At 44.3% G+C, this 13083-nt stretch overlaps 1 protein-coding gene across 1 annotated transcript in view; it reads left to right on the forward strand.

The window, feature by feature from the left end:
- Positions 1-13083, forward strand: part of ZNF618 (zinc finger protein 618) — a 171743-nt gene that overhangs the window by 106200 nt on the left and 52460 nt on the right. The window lies entirely within an intron of this gene.

Here is a 13083-nt window from a genome sequence, read left to right on the forward strand (position 1 = left end):
GCTGCCGCGGCCGCCCGCCTCCCTGCGCGGCCGCCCTTCTCCCGAGGCGCGGGGCCGCTGGGACGCTGCCGCCGCCGCCGGGGGCGGTTTGTCGTCGCCCTCCCCCCTGCCCCACGCTGCCGGCGGCCGTGAGGGGAGCCACCGCGGTGCCCGTGCCCGGCCGGCTTTGCGTCGCCGCCGCTGGTCCTCGGGCACCGTGAGGAGCCTTGGGGTGGCCGGGAGCTTGGCCGCAGCACGCTCAGCCGGCCGAGGAAGCCCTCGGTGCCGCCGCGGTGCCTCGGCCCTGCCGCGCTCCCCCCGCCGCCATCCCTTCGGGGGAGTCACCTGTGGCACACCGTTTGACGCCCATTGCCGTCTGGGCAGGTGCTAGGTGCTGCCAACCCCTCTGGTGTGATCAAGCCTCCTGGGAATGATCATTCTTCACAGTTTGGGCCCCCCCTGCCCGATACAGGAAAAACAGGGGCAAGTTTAGCAGAGGGCTGCCAGGGTGGTTGGGGCTGGAGCAGAGACCCTGTGTGTGGTGGAGGGAGCAGGGCTTGTTCACCCCGGAGCAGAGACCACTCGGGGGGGGACCCGAGAGCAGCCTGCCAGTCCCTGTTACTTGGATATTGGATGTAGCTTCCTTTTCGGTAGGGCTTGGGAAGCATGTGCAAAGAGGTGTTTTTACTGGAAGTCCCCTTCTCCGCTTTTTCCCAATGAAGGGAGTGTATTTGGGCTGAGAAAGATGGAGCACAGCGAGGAATGGAGGGTAAGATGGAGGGAAAAGCGTGAGGGGTTGTGCCCCTGCTACATGGGCAAACCCCGTGTTGTTTGAGCCATAGAAGGATTAATATGGACAAAACTCTCTTCTGTTGTGACTGGATCATGGTGAGCTGGAGAGAACAGAAAGTCACAGGCAGAAAAATCCCTGGGAGGAGAGGACAGCTAGAAGAAGTAGCTCTCTACACCAGGCTTCAGAGGAGCCACCTCAACAGGAGGGGAGGTGAAGCAGGGAGCAGCAAGAAAGGAGGGAACTGCTTCCTTTTGCTTCATGCAGGACTGCTCGAATGTGGTCCCTTACCATCCGCCATTCAGGACTTACCGACCCCGCTTTTTACTGCCCACGCTCATTGCTATCCCAAAATAATCTCACCTAGCTGAAGAGCTGTTGGCAGACCCAAGCCACCAGAGCAGGGAAGCAGTGAGTGGTAAGCTAGGGGGCAGAGAAAGGTTGGTTTACCACAGCCCTCCACCTCTGTGAAGAACAGGCTGTGTGTCACCTGTCTTCCAGCTCAATGTGAAGGTGTTCAGCTGGTGCTGCACTTTGTAAGTGCAGATGGTCGTAATTTCCTGACAAAGTTGTCTTCCTCTTTCCCCCGCCTTGTTGCTGTGATGAAATAGTTCAGCTGTCTTCTTTCCACCCCGGACCTTCCCTTCAGGGACTGGATTGAATCCCTGACCTACACTGGCTGCCTCTGCGCAGCTCTTCTCCATTTCACACTCAATGGCCCTCTTGTTTCCATGTTGGTCTGTTTGCTCCTCATGTATTTTAGGCATTTTTTTATTTATCTTTCCTTTCCTGCTATTTTTGTTTTGCTTGCTGCTCCAGTGCTATTCCTCTGTGACCCGGTTTGGCTGTTTACACCCTTTCTGTTACAGATGTCTGTATTGTTCAAATCTTCCTTTGCTATTTGTGTCTTGTTGGGAACCTCTAGTCTTTCAGATAACCTTGACTCATGGGCTCTGTAGACATGGTTCACTGCCTTCTTTCAAAATTCCTCAGTGTTTAAGGGATGCAGGAAGGTCTCGTATTCTCTTATCTTCTTCTCCCTGGGACTCTGGGGCGTAGATTGCATCCCTCCTAAAACGGTGTTGATGAGGCTCTCCCTTCCCTGGCAGTGAGTCATGGCATTGGTTCAAATAACTAGAACTGCAGTTTTTTAGAAGTTTTTCAGATTATCTCCATGGTTACTTTTTGGAGTCAACTGTTATTCCTGTCCACAATGGGCACCTGAGAAGTTTTGTTGAAGGCAACCTATGTGTAGAGTGGGGAGACATCTCAGCTGCTGCCTCTGCACAGCACAACCGGGGTCCTTGGCTTGGTCCCAGGAGGAATAAAGCTGTGGTGACAGTTAGCTACACTGTGCGGAGTAGACTTATCCTGAGAACAGTGAGTAATGTTTGTTCTTGGGAGACAAAGTCTGCATCTTGCCATAGTGGGTCTGAGTGTGAGTTGTGCCTGGCTGGTCAGGAGGATGGATTACTGACGTGGGTGAAGCTGTGATGTGACATGCCCGTGCCTTCAGGTGCTTCTGTTGCAGGAAGGCCTGGCTGTTTTCCCTGGAGGAAGGGAAGAACAGAGCTATGGGGCAAACTGGAACACAGCTAAGGCCAGTTGTTTGTTCGCTGCCTGCTCAAAGAGGAGACATTGGTGTTTAGACTTTCCAGCTGGGAAGGCACTTTGAAGACACCCTTGAGGAAAAGCTGTTGCACTTGGTTATGTTTAACCTTTGGGATTTTTAGTCTATAGATTGTTTCTCTGGGACTCTGTATTTCTTGGGGACCATTCTTGAAGTGACACCCATCTGTGGTATTGAAGGGAGGATGTGCTTTTGGGGACACTGTACGTGGTTTTGGGAGCTACTTTTCTGGCCTTGGCTCAGGGTCCAGCACCAGAATTCCCAAATGTAGAGAGCAGGAAACAATGTAACCCACAGTGTTAATGTGTTAATAAAAAGTCTTGTTTAACTTTTAACAACTTTGGCAGGGAAGAGGAAGGGAGGAGAGAGGTTTGAAAAAAACTTTGTATTCGATATTTATTCCTAGGCAGGGATGGCCAGCCTGGCATCTAGGTCACGGACTGTTCCCATAGAAGAGCCTGGCAGGCTTTTTCTGAGATGCTCTTATGTCTGTGTAATTCGTTCAAGAATTTGGAAGTCCTTAGGAAGATGATGTTTGGACTAGAGCTGCGGCCTTTCATTCTCCATGGAAATTCCATTCATATTTAATGGAGTTGCAAACTTTGTAAAAACAGTCTCCCTCCTGCTGCTTACATTCCATGGGGAATTCTTGGCAACCTGAGATATAACTAAACAAAAACACTGGCAAGCAGGAGTCCACAAACCCTGTACCAGCAATGACAGTGTGCCAGAGACATGGCCTTGGGAAGCATCACCTCTGACATGAACCGATCTTTGCGCTGTGCTGGGTCAAGAAGCAGGTTGCGTTCAATGCACGTGTCACAGTTTAGGGACAACTGTTCTAAGAGCTGGGTTATCACCAGTATTGGATCGGCAGTCCTACCCACAGCAGTGCCTGTAGCTGCGAGCTGCTGTTTGGTTAGGAAGAAAACCCAGGATGCTCTCCAATATCTTATTACTGGGCACAAAATATGGTTCCTCRGTCTCATCCCCAGTGGAAGGGAGATAGCGTTGTTTGATAACTTCTACCGGCAGAGCCCTGGTCCCTTTCTCCAGAGAGTGCTAGCCTTCTGCTGTTTCCTGATAGTGTGGTTATGTTTTGCAACTCTGCTACGTATCATGGATTGTAATATTCAGGCTATTGGATTTTGGTGGTATTCTTGTTCTTTTTTTATAGGAAAGAGGAAATTATGTACAAGAACATATCCAGAGTAAACATAATTGACTTGCAGAGCTCAAAGTTAGACTATGAGTTTTATGGTTGTCCATGAAACCTCAATTCAGCCTAGGGAGTGCGTAGGCATTGTTTCAAAGTCTTTGTCTGCGTGCTCACTACTGCTGTTTTTAGTGTCTCTGCCTTATTGGATCAGCATAGGATGGAATTAAGGTTGCTCTGGCAACTGTTAGTATGGCACTTGCTTGACTACAACTTACCAATGGTCTTTTAATATCTGCTTTAAAAATATCATATGATAATAAATAAAGAAAATAGTGCTACTTAATCCCTTGTGCTTCAAAAGCCTTTTGCAAGGGTGAGCCTCTCTATAACTTTATAGAGAGGTTTGGTATTCTACCACCAAACAGGGAAACAGCAGGACAGAGAGAAAGTGACTTGCCAGAGGCCACCAGCAGGCGAGCAGCAAAAGAAGAGAGCACAAGTCTCTGGGATTCCAGCCCAGTCCCTGTCCACTAGGCACAGCCTTACACTGCTGGAGTACATTTCTGTGCTTTGTGAAAGAAAACGGAACAACAAATGCACAGAGAAAAGGGAAGGGAAGTTTCTTAGTGTAGCTGGAGCTCTGCATATGTCTGGTGATGCTGCTTAATGCCATGGAAAAAACATCTTACATTCCTGCAGTCTTCTAATGAAATGCTGTTAAAAGTGGGAAGAATCAGGAAGAGGTGGTTTCAGGAGCCTTGAATTCATCTGCAGCGTGCCAGTCAGAGTTTGGCTGAGTCTGGGGGAGCTTGCTGATAGTGTGGTTTGCTTTTCTCTCCTGCCCTGGTAGGAACACTTTTGAGGACCACAAAAACCAAGGTCTAGCAGTGTAATAGCAGGGAGTGCTCAGAGGCCATGCTAGCCATGAGTGTGAAATTCGCTTTGTGAGGCTGTTAGCATGCCACCAGGCGGTTATTCTGTGGTGTCCAGGAAAACAACATGAAAAAGAAATTCTGCTAAAATAACCCAGTTTGAATACTCGGCTTCCTTTCATTCCTAGCAGCATTGCAGTTTGTTACTATGGCAGTTCTGTGACATTTTCTGAAGGTTTGAAGACCACTAATGATTGTTTTCTGGTAGATCCCGTTCTTTCTGTCTCCCATCTCCTGCTTTTGTTTACATGTAATTCTGTTTAAGAGGCCAAGCTGGATTTTTTTTCTCAAAAGCAGATCCCTTTGCTCAAGCGTTACTCCCAGGCAGCTCTTTGACAGAGTCCACCATTGTGGAAATGGCCCGAGAGCCCAGCATACAAAGCCTGTCTGTAAACCCAAACTATCCTTTGCCTGGCAATGCCTCGTAGCCTCCTACACTAGTGCCTTAAATTCTAACAGAAACAAATGGGAACAACTTTCCTAGCACATTTATGCGAGGAATGTGCTTGCCGCGGCCAACCCCATAGGTTGAAAATTCCTGGACCGGTCCCACAAAATCGCAATTGATCCCAAATAACACAATCTTTTTTTATTTTGTGTCTGCCTATTGGCTTTTCTTCTGTGTTGGAGCTTCTTTCTCCTAATTGCAAAGAATTTTTGGAAATTAACATTACCATCTCTCAGGTGATTATATTTACCAAATATTGCAGACCTCCCTGTTGTGTTTTCCTGTTGCAGGAGGGGAAAAAAAAAAGTGGTTTGTGGATATTGCATAATGATTTTAGGTCACCTCCATACACCCTGAAGAGCAATTTTTCCCAAACCATCACAGTATGAAGTTTTTTCAGGATGGATGAGGAGTTCAGAGGCTAAAGAGAAAGTGCCAAAGCAAAACTGGCCCTTAAAAAGAGCCTGAGGACCTGATGAGCTACATTATTCTCTCCTCTCAAGAGACAAACTGCTCTAGCAGAGGCCAAAGTCGTATTGCTATTATAAAATGCTAAGAAGCATTTCAGCTCTGAGGCTAGTAGTTCTGCCAGTGCAAGCTAGGGAAAGAAAAGCAAATACCAAGGAAGGACATGATATACAATATCTGCTGCTGTGTCAGAGTTAAAAATAACTGCTTTTAAGCATAGATGTCCATATACCACAGAGGTATCAAACTAGTCGTCAGAAGAGGTACTCTAATCCTGGCTGTGTGCATGATGAAGCAGGCCAGGGCAACCTGGTATCCCTAGGGCTCTTGGGATACTCTCTGACTGCCATCACCATCCCTGGTTCAGAGATTGAGCCCAAACTTGGGATTTGCCATAGCCTAAAGGAAGCACATGGCTTTGGTACTGCAGAGCAGGCTGCCCAGGACACAGCCAGCTTATTTAGCTGTGTCATGCTGAAGCTCCTGATTTGTGGCACATTTTTTTTATCAGGTGCCTTATGATGTCTGAGTTCATTTCTCTTTGCCAGATCTTCTCTCCCCCTTATCCGGTACCCAGACATACCAAAGCTTTTATGTCTCAGTGCAAGGTACGTTTTAGTCTGTAATCTTCTGCAGACTCTTGGCAGCTGGCTACGATTCTCATCAAATTGTCGATGGGTCAGGAGGCGAGTCTTTTGAAATTGGAATATAACTATGCTATCCTCCGTGAGCTTTATCAGGTGGATGAGCGTGTGCCACTTGTACTCCTTCCCCGTTCACGGTAGTTTCCTGCTTGCTCACTGTGTGCTAGATTGTGCCTGGATCCTGGGCTAACAGCGTAGGACATTAGGTGCTATGGGGGGACACTAACCTTCATCTGAATCTGAGGGTGTTGTAGGCTCCAAATAGATTTTTTTTTTCTTAGCCAAATGCATTCACACTCATCCTCTGTGTACAAAACAGCATCCATGAGGAATGTGTTTCTCCACTGTGTGATATTGTTTAGTTGCAAGAGGAAAAAAAGAAAATTGTGATTTTTTTTTTTCAAAATGGAATACATGGTAAATATTTCACAACCCCATAAATGAAAAATGATTGGCCTGATATTTTAAAAACATATTTCCCTTTGGGCTCTGACTAAGCATGAGAAAGTTTAGACTAAAAGGGAATTTATTTGAAAAAACAGTAGAAGGTTAGAAGCAAGGATGTGGGCTAGAATATGTCTTGCAAATGTTAACTGTGGAGGCATAGTGCTAATGCCTTGTATGTGCAAAAGCATTGTGAGGGTTGTGAATTTAAACCATGAAATTAATGTATTCAGAAATTAAGATTTTCTTGCCCAGATCTTACACATGCAGGACATGGTGATTTTAGTGTTCTGACCAGCAATGGAAAGATGTGCAAACGGTCTGTTAGTGTTAATTTAAGGTTAAAGAAGAACCTTTAACATCTACATTTCTTGATTGAGTTTAAGTGTTTAAATTTGCAACCTTAAAGTTTCATTAAACTAAATTTTAGCTTCTGATTTCCTTTCCCCTTTTTTGAGGGTAACAGAGCAAAAGCTGGTGAGTTCGTGGTTATGCTTGGTAAAACTGACTAATGCCTTACACAATTAAAAGTCTAATGTAAATTATGTGTGTGTGCATGCACACCCACACACAGATGCTAAAGTGAATGGTTAGTCATTTACAACTTTGTGATTAATTTTTCCAATGTTCTCATTTAATAATGCTTCTGCTCCTTGGGGAGAGCTATAAAAATGGATATTGTTTTTCTAATGTGTTTGCATCTTAAGTAGGTGAAGTCTCTTTAGATTCCCATTTGCCTAACTCAAGTAGATGAATATGTTCATCTTCAAATTTAAATGACCAATGGGCTGAGACCACGAATGATAAATTCCTGTGCAGGAGGAGGACATTAAGAAAGTAATAAGGAACTTTAGTCCTGTAAGTTCCTGGTATCTACAGTGGGAAGGAAATTTTGACCTTAAAGCCAAAAATGTGTTCCTTCAGTCCTGTAGTGGTCGGCTTTCACAAGAGCATATTTCTTTGCGACGGTGGGGTTGGGGCTTCATTTTTCCCTGGAACCAGATATTCTTCTTCATGGTGCAGCCCTGGCCGTCCACCTTAATGCAGGATAGTCCTGTCTTGGTCTTAGGCTTTCTCTCAATACCTGGCAGGAACAGGAGAGGGGACTTACCCAGCTAACCACTGTAATTTCTCAGGTTGTCTGTAACATGGTGAATCCATTTCTCTTTGCCTTCCTCTGCTGTTGTTTACTGGTTCTGACCCAGTGCCTCCGCATTACAGCACCAATGTCTCTCTTGAGGCTGAGTGAAGTAGCTAGAGTTCCCAGCCTTGTTTTTTAGTAGAGTAAATTTGATCTTGCTCTTCTGACATAACTGTTACAGTAAGGGTTCCCTTTAGAGGTCTGCATTTTGGGTAGCCTGTTGACAACATGAGTGTCTTTCCTTATAACCATTTACAGTAGGCTCAGGCGAGTGACACACATGCAGTCACGCTGGAGGTTGTGGTGTTCATGCAAGTGCTGCAGTTCCATGCAGTCTTAGTCCAAGATTTTAGAAAAGAAGGTTTTAAAATTGTCTTTAAATTAATAAACTTCACATGATCTTATACTGAAGATTACTAATATACGCATAAAAATTAAGGTTTTCCCCCTTTCCCAAATACTGGCCAGTTGTACAGTGTTTACAGGCATCTGGGTGTTAACGCTTTGCAAAAAATCTCTTAGGCAGCAAAATTGATGGAGAGATGCATTTATTCTAATAAAAAAGGGTAAGAATTTTAGTAATCCCTAACTATTCCGTTCATTCATCAGTTTGTCCTGAAAATGCCAGGATAGCTTTCCTGAAGATTGAAAAACTTTCCACTTCTGTTCATTAGGGAGTGATACACATTCCATTTTCCAACCTTGTTTGAAACGTAGCAACAAAAATGTGAATGAACATCGATGTTATTATTTATTCTAAATTCTTCTTTCAGTCTGAACTTTTGTCTGCTGAGCTGCATGTTGGTGTTTCAGCAACATTAAACCTGAATAGCACACAAACAACGAAACATCCTAAGCATTTTTTTTTGCTTTATTGAAAACTACATCCTAATCATTTGCAAGCCAAGAAGACAACCAAAAAGATGCAGCAGTCCATACTGCTGACTAATCCCACTTGCCTCACCACAGTTCTCAGTGTTTTCACTTTTAAAGATCTTTTAAACTAGGAAAGGCAGAGCAACACAAGGATTACCTTCTTAAGACCTCCTCTTTTCAACCTAAGCGTAAAGGTTAGAGGTCTGGATTATCTTGGATAATTGTAGCAAGGAGGGTCCTGTATCCTTTCAAGTTTATTTTACTTTGGCTCTTTTCTTTACAAAGGTTTGGGGAGCCAGGATCTCTTCCTCAGTGCTGCTCGGTCATTTAGCTATCACCTTTTGTTTCCACTTCGGAATCTAGGCAGTGATACTACCTGTGAATTCCCATCTGGAAACCACAGAAAAAACAGAATTTCTTGTCAAAGACAAATCGGTAGGAAAAAATCAAGATGAGATTTGCTTTTTACTTATGAAACTCTCTGTGCTGTGTTATTTACTCCGTAAAGTTGTGAAGCCTATCTGTAGTGTATGTTCCCAGCCAAACCATTTTGATTGCAAAAAGAGTTTAGAATAAAATTGCCTTTATTGTGTGCTGTAAATAGCTCCATGATGAGGGCTGAATTGAGTTTTGCGCTTACAATGGAAATTCAGCCTCCTTTTTAGTATTAAAAAACAAACAAACAACAAGTTAGGTACGTACAAACGCATCTTTTTTTTTAATTATGCAAGACTGATGCTGTTCATTGTCGGATACCTAGTAATACTGCACATTATCACTCTCTTTTCTGTATTCTTTAACTTACACTTATTTACAATTTAAATAAAAAAGAATTCAACACTGCCCTGCAGTGACACCAGAATGAAAAAGTATCTGCCAGTGTTAATTATGTTTTCTGGTGCGTCTGAATKTCAAGAATCTGAATATCCTAGTTCATAATGCTTATTTTGGGGATGATTGCAAAACTCCATAATATTTTCACTTTAAAATACTGACATTTGCTGTCCGTTTTTACTCAACTTTAACGTATTTTTAAGGGGGAAACAAGTGGGAGAAGGAAATTCATTAATGTGTAACAGCCTAGGAACTCCTGGGAAGTCTTTTCTTTCTTGAAATTCAGTGAGTAGAACCCACAAAACCTCTTCCCCAAAATGTTAAAACAAAACAAAATAAAAACCCTGAAAATGTGACCATCAGGCTTTCACAAACAAGAGGGCTGACTTTCAGAAATGGATTCAGGATATTCCCTTTTGTATGGAATTTCCTGGTAGTCTGGCATCAAGTTTCCAAATGTGGAAGGATTTCATAAAGCCCAGGATGGTCTGCATTTAAATCTGCGTTGTGCCAATGCAGTCAGCTGACACATGGTTTGGATAAAGTAGCACAGAATCCACTGGCGACGTACTCGAAAGCAGTTAAGAAACACTTTATGGTGAAGCTGATCCTGCAGCTACCGAATGCATCTGCAACAGCTGTTTTTTGGAGTCGGGACTAAGCTCTGAAACAGTTCAGAGAGGAACTGAGCCCAAGCCTGTGGCTCTGTGCCATCTCACCTGTCCTTTAGCCATTAGTCGCCCCAAAGGTGAGTTAGCAGCCTGGACCATTTGTTCGTAAATTCAAGGAGTTTGGCCCAACTGTGTGAGGATTTGTGGATTTCCTTATTCTTGGCTTGTTTGAAGCCTGAGGATCCCCTTCAAGAAGCATAGGAATCACCATGCTAGGTCAGGCCAGCGTATGTCTAGATTTCTGTTGTGTTTCTCCCAATGGCCTGGTCCAAATGTTTGTGGGAAGGAAATAAATGGAGTGAGTGATTTTGGAATCATTTGCCTGCAGGGAAAGTTTTTTACTAATCCCTACCAGTTAGGAGCTGGCTTATGCCTTTGTGTGTGAGGGTTTCTGTCCTTTCCAAATTTCTGGATTTTATTATTATTTAATCCTTACTAATGTAACTCTGCATACTTTAATCCTCTTAAGGAGTTGCTGCTGACTTTGGGCTCACTCCTGCTCCCTTTTGAAGGAATTTTGCTGTTAGACACCTTTAAGTTGAGCTCTGATGTAGATTGCAACTGATTTTACTGGCATCTCTCTACTTGACTGTAAAATGCAGGTGTAAAGCTTGTAACTTCTGGGCAAGATCAAAATTTGCATGAGGAGTAGATGGAGGTCTGCAGGCAATAAGCATTTTTCCTCTCCCCCCTGCCAGCCTAGCTTCTAGAAGGAAGCTCCTAAATATGGTAGGTCAAAGGAATAGTCCTTGAACCTGCTTGGGTAGTATCCTACTAGCCTAGAAAGCTATAAATATGTTCCTTTTCCTCCAAGTGTCCCTCTGGCTGCTGAAAAGGAGCAACCCATCTCCGGAGCTGTCTTTGTGCTGCCCTGGGGTGGAAGCAGTAGAAGTAGAAGTATTGCAGATGTTTTACTACTCCCTGCTTTGTTGTGAGGAAGCAGTAGCTGCACTCTGGGTCCTCCTTGGGGAGGCCGCTCAGGTAGGTCTGTGCCCTGGACATGGTTCTGGAAGGTGGGCCAGCCTTTGTTGCCCTATGGCAAACATGTGGCATGTATCTCAGAAACCACCTGTCTTTTCTGTTTCTTTGCGTCAGATGGTTTCGTCAAGGTAGTTTTGACTCTCACCAAAGAGTGCTGGAGTTGCCCATAGTTCTTCTCAGTAAGGCAGACATCCCAGGAGAGGTGATGCTTTCTTCGGATATTCCTACATGGCCATTAGCCAGCTCCAGCCCACTGTATTTATCACCAGCAGGACTCTTTAAGATTCCGGCATCTGCCAACACATTTTCAGGAAATAGTTGACTGTGAAACTGAGCATCAGTGTGCCTCACAGACTGTCTTGTAATCCGCTGTCCTTGGCTGGAGGAATGATACTGCTATTTTGTTGTCACATAAGCCTCACCCTGAAAGCCTGTTTGGGGGGAGAAACATCGCAATGTCAAGGAGAGAGACAACAGATAAATATATTGCAGCTGCCTAGTTGTAAGAAATTGTGTGCACACACACACACACACACCCATTCAGAGATGCTGCCAGATTTTCTAAACTTAACAATCTGTGTTTTGGAAACCTTGTTTCCTGAGATTGAGCCATAAATGTGGAGATCCCAGAGTATAGTACTTTCTTTGCATTTCTGAAACCTTCTGATGGAAGGATGCCACTCCAATCATAAAGCAGGACAAGTAATGCTATAGCCACTCACCTGATTGCCCTCTTTACCCTTAACTTTTCTACTTTTTTGTTGACTAGGAGCTGGAACATTGCTAGATTTTAGGAGTAATTCAGCAGGCTTTTGCAATACCTTTACACTCTGCAGTTTCCCACTTTCTTCCCCATTTGGAAGCTGCACCTAGTAGATAGCGATTTTCACAGTGCTTTGTAAGAACGGAATCACTTAGGATTCAAGAGAATCTGCAAAATGTCTAGTTGTTAGAGTTCCTCTATCACAAAACTTCTGTGGGTTCTTCTGTTTAAAAGGTAAGTGCAAGTTATGGGTCAGATGAAAATTGCTCTTCACTTTGAAAAGTCCTTAAGAAGCTCCCACAACTTGCTGTGCGGAGACTCCGTCCTGTCACGCTTGCAGAGATATCCTCTGGATGACATATGTAACCATCTCCAGTTCTGGTTTCTGTGATGCTGCGCAGAGTTCTTTGAGCATAGTAGAAACTTTAGTTTGTGCACACTCTGTGTGGTCTTGGATTCTTGCCCTCATGAGGGTGGGTTAAGTGATACGTATTTTTAGCTCATGATATAGGAGTCCTGACCTTTCAGCAAATTCTTGATTGCTATCGTTCCCTTCCTGCATTTCTAGAGTAAAATCCACTGAGACACGGAGCCAACTGCTCTGAGGAAGGAAGCCTCTTCTTTTGCCTGCCGTTGTCGAGCACGTTCTGTCTTCTCTCTTTCCTACCAAAGTGAAATAAGTTTTTTCTTCTCTACTGGATATTTGAAGCAAAAATATCTCAAAATATTTGATGCTACATCTAGGAACAAAGATAACCTGGCTGATCATCCCTAGGGCAGGGTATTTCAGCAGCCAGAAGGCGTTGCTGGTGGAACGGATCACACAAAAACTCAGCAGCAGCCAGCAGGCAGCAGCCCCTTAGAGATAGACAGAAAAGAGCTACCAGCTCCATGTCCTTCACTGGAACTGGCTCTGTGTGTTGCCCACTCTTTGCTGCATGCCTGTGTAGTCTGCAGCATGGTTCCAGGTCTGTGTCAATATGGATCACGGTGCTTTAGAATTAGAACATCAGCCTCCCAACCCTCTTTTCTGTCCCTCTGCCCCTTCCGGAAAAAACAGGTGAGATTGGCATCTGAGGACCTCATTCTGTTCAGATGTATCCCCCCAGGATCTTGTCAGGTTTCTGATGACACTACCCTCTCCTGACACTTTATTTTTTTTAAAGTTTATTCAGAATGTTGGATCTCTAATATAAAATAAATAAATAAAATAAAAACTGTATTAGTTAAAACCTGCCAAAGAAGACAGATACATTGTCTAGAGTGTCATCTTGATTTCCGCTGCTCTTCCTGCTAGTGATCTGATCATTTTAAGGTAACTCA

The sequence above is a fragment of the Apteryx rowi genome, unplaced genomic scaffold, assembly GCF_003343035.1.
Source record: "Apteryx rowi isolate R43461 unplaced genomic scaffold, aptRow1 scaffold_16, whole genome shotgun sequence".
NCBI lineage: Eukaryota > Metazoa > Chordata > Aves > Apterygiformes > Apterygidae > Apteryx > Apteryx rowi.